The following is a 10,775-nucleotide window of genomic DNA, read 5'->3' as shown; positions in this document are numbered from 1 at the left end:
AGATCAGAGCAAAATATAACTCATTAATTTACAATAAACTCCTTATATTTTGGGGGAATTTGTTAGGGCTGGATTTTTACAATACATGATCCTCACGTGTGATCCTAACCAGTGATCCTTGTTTCTTTGGCAGATAGTGATCCTCAGCAGAGTTCCAGGATCAGGATCACGGACCATCATAGGATCCTCATGCTAACAGTTGCTTTCGTTGAATTTAATGTTGTTTTGCAGGACATCTAGCAGGATCCGCTCTTAAGCATCACAATCAAAGGACGCGTCTTTACAACTATTGCATGTGCTTAATCGGAGATGGACGTTGTGAAGGATATGGAAACTTGGCATGATTTAAGGGCGATAATTTAGGCTAGATTTACTTTTATTTCTAAAGGGGTAATGAGCTGATTATTAGTCTTTTTACCTAAAATAGGTCACCTACACTTGTATATATACCACTCTTCCTCATTCGGAAGAACACACAACACAATTCTCACACGCTTAGACACACATTACGATAGTGATCCTTGTACTCAGCTCATTATCATCCGAAGTTGTAACCATATTTTGATATATTGAAGTTGGTGATCGGTAGTTGCTATCACCCGAGGTTTTTTATGCCGGAGATCATACATTGATCAAGGGCTTTTTCCTTGTATAAATCATTGTGTCTTTGCATATTACATACTAAAGTGATCCTTTACTCTTTCAATAAACCAAGCATCATACCCCGTTTACATAGAGTTTGGTTGCATTATCCTTGTGTGATTTTTGACCAAAACAATCTTGATTACCCAACTCTTGCAAAAGTCAGTAGTTCTCTTGCTTATAAACTGAGATCCATTGTCACAAATGATTTCAGTTGGCACTCCAAACTGGTCAGGATATTCCTCTTTATGAAGGATACTACTTCTTGATCTCTGACTTGAACAAATGCTTCAGCCTCCACCCACTTAGAGAAATAATCAGTCATTGCCAACATAAAGACTTTTACTCCTGGAGCTTTTGGCAATTTCCCTACTATATCCATTCCCGATTTCATGAATGGCCAATGGGAAGCTATAGGATATAGTGGTTCAGCTGGTTGATGTAGTATCTTACTGTGCCTTTGACATGCATCACATCTTCGAGTATATTCTGTAGCATCTTTCCTCATCGTTGGCCAATAGTATCCTGTTCTCAACACCTTTGAGAATAATAACCTGCCCCCAGTATGGTTACCACAATCTCCATCATGTATATCCTGAAGTACTTCTTTAGTTTCGGGATCCTCCAAGCACCTTAGATATGGTCCTGCAAGAGATTTCTTATACAAAATATTATTTATAATGGTGAATCGTGATACCTTCATCCTAAATGCCTTAGGATTTTCGTCTTCAGGAATGTGTCCTTCCTTGAGATATCTTATGATTGGAGCCATCCAGGATTTAGGATCCTCCTCAGGATATTCAGCAACAGGATCCTGGATACTTATTACTTCTTTATCCTGAGGATTCGTTGCAGGATACAAGATATGTAGTATTGGTATCTGGGTTCCTTCCGGTATCCTGACCGATGATCCCAGGTTTGCTAAGGCATCTGCTTCAGCATTATCTTCCCTTGGTACCTGTTCAAGTGTAAAAACATCAAAATATCCTGCAAATTTTTTGAGAATATCGAGGTATTCGATTAATTTCTCCCCCTTAATTGCATAGGATCCATTAAAATGATTAGTAATTAACAAGGAGTCAACATATACTTGCAAATTCTTGATATTCATATTTTTAGCTAGTTCTAATCCTGCAATTAAAGCCTCATATTCTGCTTCATTATTGGTAGCAGGAAATTCACACCTAATAGCCTGGGGTAATATGTCCCCCTGTGGCGATTTTAGTAGTATTCCCAATCCTACTCCTCTAACATTAGATGCTCCATCAGTGTACAATGTCCAGGATCCTGAGGATTCTCCTAATTGTTGGACTTCTAGGTCTACCTCATCCTGAATGTCACTACTGAAATCAGCTACAAAGTCGGCTAGATCCTGTGATTTTATGGCATTCCTAGGTTCATATACTAAGTCATAAGCACTCAACTTCACTGACCACTTAGCCATCCTACCGGACATCTCTGGTTTCCTAAGCACATTTTTAACAGGATAATTAGTTTTAACATGAATATGAGGAAGGGGAAATGGGTCTTTGGGACAAGCCTTATTTAAGTCTGTGTAATCTACACAAACTCTCCATTTCCCATTCTTCTTTTGAACCACTACCACATTTGCTAGCCATTTGGGAAATTTGACTTCTCTGCTCATCTTGGACTCCAATAATCTCTCAACTTCCTCTTGGATAATTGTATTTCGTTCAGGAGCGAACTTCCTTCTCTTTTGCTGTACAGGCTTGAACGACCTGTCAATTCCAAGCTTGTGAGTGATAACGTCTTTGGATATACCTGTCATATCCTCGTGCTTCCATGCGAATGTTGACATCCTACATTTCAAAAAGTTAGTCAATTGGTCCTCAATATCCTGAGGGATATTGGTTCCCATGAGCACCGAGATATCCGGATTATCCCGATCCAGGATAATTTTCTTTACATCCTACTCCGAAGCCTCCGCAATATCCTGGGCCCGTATCTTTAATTGCCATGCTGCATTAGGTTTGGTTGAGGATTTCATCGAGGATGAGTAACATTCTTTCGCCTCCTGCTGATCACTATCAACCTTGACGACCCCCCAAGGGGTAGGGATCTTGATGCATTGATGATAAGTTGATGGGACGGCCTTCATGTCATGGATCCATGGCCTGCCCAGTATGATGTTATAGCAGGATAAGGAGTCCATCACACAGAAACGTTGTATCAAATTGACCCCTTCAACATATACTGGTAACTTTATCTCTCCCACGGTATTCCTAGCTTCTCCACTGAAACCAACGAGCACAGTGGACTTCGAAGTAATGTCCATCGGAGATACATTCATCCTCTTCAATGTTTCCAGCTGAATTATATTGACAGAGCTACCGTTTTCCACCAATATCCTGCGTACAAAATGGTTAGCAACATACAATGTTATTACGAGAGCATCATGGTGAGGATCCTACACAGTATCCCGGTCATCACTGTCGAAAGTGATCACTTTGTCAGTTGTAAGGGTTGTCATCCTGGCTGGTTTATCTCCCCTTTCAGTCTTAGCCTCCTTTGCATGCCTCTTGGCCGCAGAATACGAAGTCCCACAAATGTCGGATCCCCCCGAAATAAAGTTGATTATCTTGGCATCCGCAGGAGGTGGTGCCGCTCGTTCAGGATCCTTCTCCGTATCCTGACCCTTATTCTTCTTTCTTCCTAGGAGATCCTTCAGATATCCCTTGCTCAGAAGATAACTTATTTCTTTTCTTAGAGCAATGCAATCCTCAGTCACATGACCAAAATCTTCGTGGAAGGCACACCATTTGGATTTATCCTTCCAATCGGCTTTTTGTTGGTTCTTTCGAGGCCACCTAGCTTTGTCTCCTAAACCCTGCATAGCATACATTAATTCAGGAATGTTAACAGAAAAGAAATATTCAGATAATTCAGGATATTCTTCAGGATCCTCATCTTCAACAGCATTCACTTTCTTGTTGTCATTTCTACCATATGGCTTAGAGCGATATGGTTTAAATGAGGATTCTGACTTCCTATTGGTTGACTCGTAGGTAGTGGATGAGTTCATCCTTTCTTGCATTTTCTTATCATCCTCCAGCCTGATATATCTCAAAGCCCTGTTTCGAGCCTCGTCCAAATTCCTGCAAGGATTCATCACAAGATCCTGATAAAATTGGGAATCTTTTTGTAGTCCCATCTTAAATGCTTGGACCACTGTGGCAACATCAAGGTGCGGGATATCCAAGGATTCCCTGCTGAATTTGTTCACATAATCCCTTAGGGATTCCTGCGGTCCTTGAGTTATCCTGTAGAGATCACTTGTTAGTTTTTCAAAACTCCGACTACAAGAAAATTGACTATTAAATAAATTCACTAGGTGAGCAAAAGATGTAATCGAATGTGGAGGAACATTTAAGAGCCATTTCAAGGCTGGTCCTGTTAAAGTAGAACCAAAGCCTTTGCATAGGCATGCTTCCTTAAGCTCCGGAGGGATAGGATTAATCTCCATTCTTTCCCTATACTGGGCAATATGCTCTTCAGGATCCGTAGTCCCATCATAGAGCTTCATGTTGGGGGTTTGAAATCTCTTCGGGATCTTAGCATCACAGATAGGATGTGCGAAACGAGATATCCTGTGGCTCTCTTAGGATACTTCTGGAATTGGCTGGACCACTCCAGGTACACTGGATATCTTGTCCTTCAATTTCTGAAGCTCCTTAGTAAATGTTGATGTCATACTTGCATCCTGCAAAGATCCACTATTGTTAGTAGCATGAATATTATTATTTGATATGTTACCAGTATGAGGATTCTGGCCATATCCTGAAACATATCCTGAGCTCCTCACAGTTGACCTCCTGATCGATGAGGGTATTTCAGGAGTATGATTCTGGGAATGACTAGGCACAATATTCCCCCTATTATCCTCAGTATACACAGCCGAACTGAAGTTCAAATTTCTGGGTTGTAAAGGAGTAACAATATCCTCAGCGGATCTGCTCGAGCCAGCTTTTAAGAGTTGTATTTCTCTTAACAGCATTTGGTTAGTTTCCTGTTGCTGCCTCATTTGTTCCTGCACACTTCCAAATAAGGTTAGAATTTCATCATTAGAAGCTAAAACGGGAGCAGATCCCTGAACACTCCGGGTAGGGATAATATCCTGAGGTTATGAAGAAGCTGGCATCCTTGGAGGAGGTGGTGGAAGCACCGAACCAGTAGTAGCAGAAGTTGTAGCTGACACAGTGGGGGAGCTCATGCTTGATCTTGTGGCCATTGTGGACAATGTGGCAAAAAGTTTTGAAAACAGAAAACCAATTAACGATTTTACAAAGATTTTTAGTAAAGGTAGCACCACTTGCCCCACGGTGGGCGCCAAATTGTTTTGGTCAAAAATTACCGAAGCAATTAAGTGATCAAATTAGTTAAGTGAGGTAGTGTGCTATAAAGTGTATTGGAAATATGCTTGTTAAGTTGTTTGTAAAAACAGTTTTCAGGATACGGCTCAGGATATTGAGATGTATCTACGATCAAACTATGAGCAAAAAGTAAAGGAAATGACACGAGATGTACAAGGAAAGCCCTTGATCAATCTAGATCACCGGCATAAAACCTCGAGAGCTGACAATCGTAGCTGACTAGTTCTTCTTATTGCTTCAAACTTCAGGATACAGTGCAGGATATTGACCAGATCGCTAAGTGTTACAATGCTTTGTGTGAAAGTAAAAATTGCGAGAGAACAAGTATGAGAGTGTAGTGAGTGTAGCTGTGATGTCCTATTCGATCTGATATAGCCACCTATTTATAGTAACGAAATACAAACTAAAATTCCTATAAATATGGGATGCTTCCGAATATTCCATTGTTAACCTTGAAGACCGAGTAATGCGGCTTCAACGTCTTCATTTGAACGACTTGGACCGGGTCTCCCGGAGACAGGGTCTTCATGAATGTTGGGCACCTGGACGCATACTCCTGCACACAACCCGTTAGTAATCCTGAGGATACCATTCAGGATGTTACCAATATCCTGAATGAGCATCCCGGATATGAGCAGATATCATACAATCAAGATATTTCCCAGGATATGGGCTCAGAATTCTACCCATAACATCCTTGTATAAAATACGTCAGGTGTAAAACAATGTCATGTGTATTCAATATCTTGTATAACAAATGTCGAGTCATAATTCATATCTTGTTCAACATAACAAAATGTCATAATCAATATAAGTATGTCATGTAAAAATGTCTTTGTAAACCATGTACTAAGTAATGCTAAGTCAACATACTAAGTAAAGTGTTCGTGACATCAAGGTGCTAAATATGCTAAGTCAACATACTAAGTAAAGTGTTCATGAAATTAAGGTGCTAAATATGCTAAGTCAACATGTAAAGCAAAAAATGGATCCTTGAAATCATGTACTAGGCATACTAAGTCAATATGCCAAATAAAATTTCCTTGAAATAATGTATTATAGGTACTATGTAACAAAACATGTATAATGTCATGAAAACGGAAAATAAAGTTATGCACATATGCTTCACCCCGAAACATTTGAAAAACGTAAAATAATGGAACTATGTACTCACCTTTGGGTGCGTTTTTACATGTTAACACAATCCTTCAAATTGTTTATTCGTCCTAAATTAAGTAAGAACGATTTAATAATAAAAAATTCACAAAATACCTAAGTTTCCCCAATACTTAGAATTTTCACATAACTTTGAGATTTTCTCGAAAAGTTATTATTTTTTATTATGTTGGTGTATTATATATGAGTTCATGTATATATTTTAAGAACTTTGCGACTTGAACGATTTTATTGGTGACCCTCATCACGTTATAAGAAATATATCTACGATTTTATTGATTAACCAAACACCAAGTAAACCTAATATAAGTTAAAATACTTATATTTATATCAAAAATATCAGTTTACTTACTGATCTAAAACAGTTTTGTAAAAATCATTCGAAAAGCTGATTTTTAACCGTTTTACCGCATTGTTTTGCGCAAACGTTACCATAACCATCCCAAATCGTAACGACTTGATATTTTAACATAATACATGTTATTTACTGATTAAAATGCTGGTTATACTCATGATAGTGTAGGTCTTACATATCATACAAAAACACATCATTTCACCTATTTTACAAGTTTCTAAGCCTCATGTACAACATGTAAAGCTACAAACCTTATGACAAAGTTTCATGCCATTTTGGCACATCAAATAATATTATTTTTAATGTTTATAATCTGATCAAAATCATTTTTGTCATATCATAACATTCTCATCACTTCGTGATCATTAATCAACATGCATGCTTATGTACAAGCATCTAATTCACCCATATCATATCATCATCATCCTAGATGAACTTAAATGCATCCAAGATTAAAAATTTATTTCATGTTCATATAAACCAAAACATGTTCATCAATTCATCATCCAATCATGTTAACATAAATGTAAGACATTCTTATATTTATGCACATATAATAAAACCCACATGCATGTGTACATATACATCCAAGAACACACTTTTATAAAATCATTCTTTGATCATGCATGCATCAAGTTTTTCATATATCACATCATTAAAATCAACTAACCTCAAAAACTAAATCTTTAATCCATACACTTCAATATTTTCGGCCATATTAGCACACACACAAGTTCCATTTTAAATTTTATATAAAATCCATTTGTTTAAAAATTCAAGTTTGTGAAATATTCCAAGATTCAAGAGAAACTTCCAACATCAAGAACAACACCAAGAATCAAGAATATATTTTTAAAAGTAACTTTATACCTTCAAGATTCAAGTGGGTTTTGATAAGATTTTGATGTTATGGAGCTTGTTTCTTCTTGGATTCAACTTGGTTCTCTCAAGAACACTTAGAATTTCGAAAATATGGAGGTTGGGAGGAGTGTTCGGCCGATCTTGGTGTAGGAGGAAGAAGAAAATGGTTTTGATTTGTAATTGGTAATGTTTAGAGTGTAAAGTTGGTTATAATGATTACCTATCTTGCATGTTCAACACTTGGCAAAACTCTAGAAAAGGTGGGCATGCAAGCCACCACATGCCACTTTCTCTCTCATCCATGCATGCAAACACACGCATATATACATATATATATATATATATATATATATATATATATAGTTTATGTAGTTTAAAATTGGTATCTTACTGATTACCGGGTATTTTAACTCGCGTTTTAATCCCGTTTTAAGGCGTTTTAAATTAGTTTTATTACTCTATAAAAATAATCTCGCCAAATTATTACTAAAATAAATATCAGTTGCCTAGACTGGCTGCGTTGTCCACGTTTCGCAGTATACGCACTGTGTTGCACAGTAACACGCGGTACGCGCTTAAACTTGAAAAATACCGTTTTTAAGCGTTTTAAAATATTTTCAATACGAACATGATAAAAAATAAATTTTTAATTCATAACAGAATATTTTTGGGATTTTAATATTATCCGGGCGGTCACCAACGTTCGTTTTGTCGCAAATAGTTCTTAAGTTCGAATAGACAAGGTTTTGCCATACCGAATCCTTCAAAACTTATTTCTAAGTTATGTAAAGGGTAATTATGGTATGTTTAGCTTATGTCATTGTTCCAAAGTGTACTTCGCGTTAAACTGATTACGTTTACGTAGCAGTTTGCGTATTACTATCTAGAAATTGTTTAAGAGATTGACATTGAACAAGGATTGATATTGTGCAAATGCCATGGATAATTACACAAATCAATAAATAAAACACAAGGTTTCATTGCTTATGAAATTGTTCGGGATTGGATACTGATAACTGAAAGCACAATTGTCACAGTCTCCCCTACTTTAGGAAATTTCGTCCATAAATTTATTCGTAGGAGCCTGTTTGCATAAGTTATGTCAAGCAATTGTTTTGTGTGGAATTTAGGGTTCTATTCATTTGCATAGGATAATCCATTAAGGACTTCCACGTAAGGCATAACTTTATTATTCCCCAATGGATACTCCTTCAGATTTTGCAGGAAGTGGGAATGGGCTATTATACTTATGATGCTCATCCCCTAATGGATACTTCCTTGATCAATGTAGGAAGTAGGGGCGAGAGATTGATTAATGGTAAAACCAAATTAATCAACACTTATAAGAGTATCCTTTAAGATTCTAACTATTAAGATAGCAAGGTCTTATAAGGATTTTGCTCTTTGTTTCAGTGTCTTGTAAAGTATTCTTAGAAGTCCAATCAAGGATTTAAAGTAGCACTTAAGATATCCACTTTAAGAATCTATCATAGTGAAGTGAAATATGGAAGGTTCTACAGGGATTGAAAAATCGAACAATGAATCACCTAAACACATAACCACTAACTTGTCATCAATTTGTACATTCGCATTTAAAGTACACTAAGATTCCAATTAAGGACTTTAATTTTTGTACTTTAAACATCCCACAAGAATCTAACTATGAAGATAGATAGATCTATAAGGATTGGTTCATGTTTCATTTCTCAATGGATGTTCTTTAAAAGCGAAAATGAATGGATAATTCATTTTCATCGATGGATACTTTGTCAGAAGTTGAAAGGAAAGATGTATAGGTTGTTTATTTCCCAACGGATATTTCTTCCGAAGCGAAAATGAATGGATAATTCATTTTCCTCAATGGATACTTCGTCAGAAGTGGAAATGAAAGGATTATTGAATATGTTATTCATTTTCCCGATGGATATTTCTTCGGAAGCGAAAATGAACTGATACTTCATTTTCCTCAATGGATACTTCGTTAGAAGTGAAAATGAAAGGCTTAATGAACAGGTTATTCATTTTCCCGATGGATATTTTTTTCGGAAGCGAAAATGAATGAATAATTCATTTTCCTCAATGGATACTTCGTCATAAGTGAAAATGAAAGGATTATTGAATATGTTATTCATTTCCCGGATGGATATTTCTTCAGAAGCGAAAATGAATGGATACTTCATTTTCCTCAATGGATACTTCGTCAGAAGTGGAAATGAAAGGCTCAGTACTGGATTATTCATTCCCCAATGGGTATTTCTTCAGAAGCGAAAATGAATAGATGATTCATTTTCCTCAATGGATACTTCATCAGAAGCGGAATAAATTTATTCATTTTCCCAATGGATATTTCTTCAGAAGCGAAAATGAATGGATAATTCATTTTCCTCGATGGATACTTCATCAGAAGTGAAAATGAATGTGGATTTTGAATGGATTATTCATTTCCCAATGGATGTCTCTTTCATAAGTGAAAAATGAGTAGCTAGTTCATTTTTCCTCAATGGATACTTCATCAGAAACGGAAATGAATGTAGATGGCTTTTGATTCTTGTTTAAGTTAACACACATGGGTCTGGAATAACACAAAATCCTCAAGTGATTTGGATAATGCTACGACAGATAATACCATAAGAACACTTATATATAGGAAGTACCAGCGGCGTATCCACCATGTTCTTACTGTATTACAATAGTCTCATTATCTAATCACTCTAGATTTTATATCATCACACTCAACAGGACTCACTATGATTTCCATGCATTAAATCTCGTAATTTTGTGTACACCCATAATTACATAACTCGTTGCATAGTCTGCTTAGTTTATCTTGCCAAGTGGTGTATTATGGACATGGTCAAAGAAAGATGCTTTGTTTCAAGTGGGTTTTGACAAGATTTTGATGTTATGGAGCTTGTTTCTTCTTGGAATCGTCTTGGAAACTTTCTTGGATCTTCATCCGAACTTGAAAACAACTTGGATTCAACTTGGTTTTCTCAAGAACATTTAGAATTTCGAAAATATGGAGGTTGGGAGGAGTGTTCGGCCGATCTTGGTGTAGGCGGAAGAAGAAAATTGTTTTGATTTGTAATTGGTGATGTTTAGAGTGTAAAGTTGGTTATAATGATTACCTATCTTGTATGTTCAACACTTGGCAAAACTCTAGAAAAGGTGGGCATGCAAGCCACCACATGCAACTCTCTCTCTCATCCATGCATGCATACACACGCATATATACACATATATATATACATATATATATATATATATATATATATATATATCTATATATATATAGTTTATGTAGTTTAAAACTGGTATCTTACTGATTACCGGGTATTTTAACTCGCGTT

This window comes from Helianthus annuus, chromosome 4, assembly GCF_002127325.2.
Source record: "Helianthus annuus cultivar XRQ/B chromosome 4, HanXRQr2.0-SUNRISE, whole genome shotgun sequence".
NCBI classification, from domain to species: domain Eukaryota; kingdom Viridiplantae; phylum Streptophyta; class Magnoliopsida; order Asterales; family Asteraceae; genus Helianthus; species Helianthus annuus.
Note: the sequence above shows the minus strand (reverse complement) of the source record.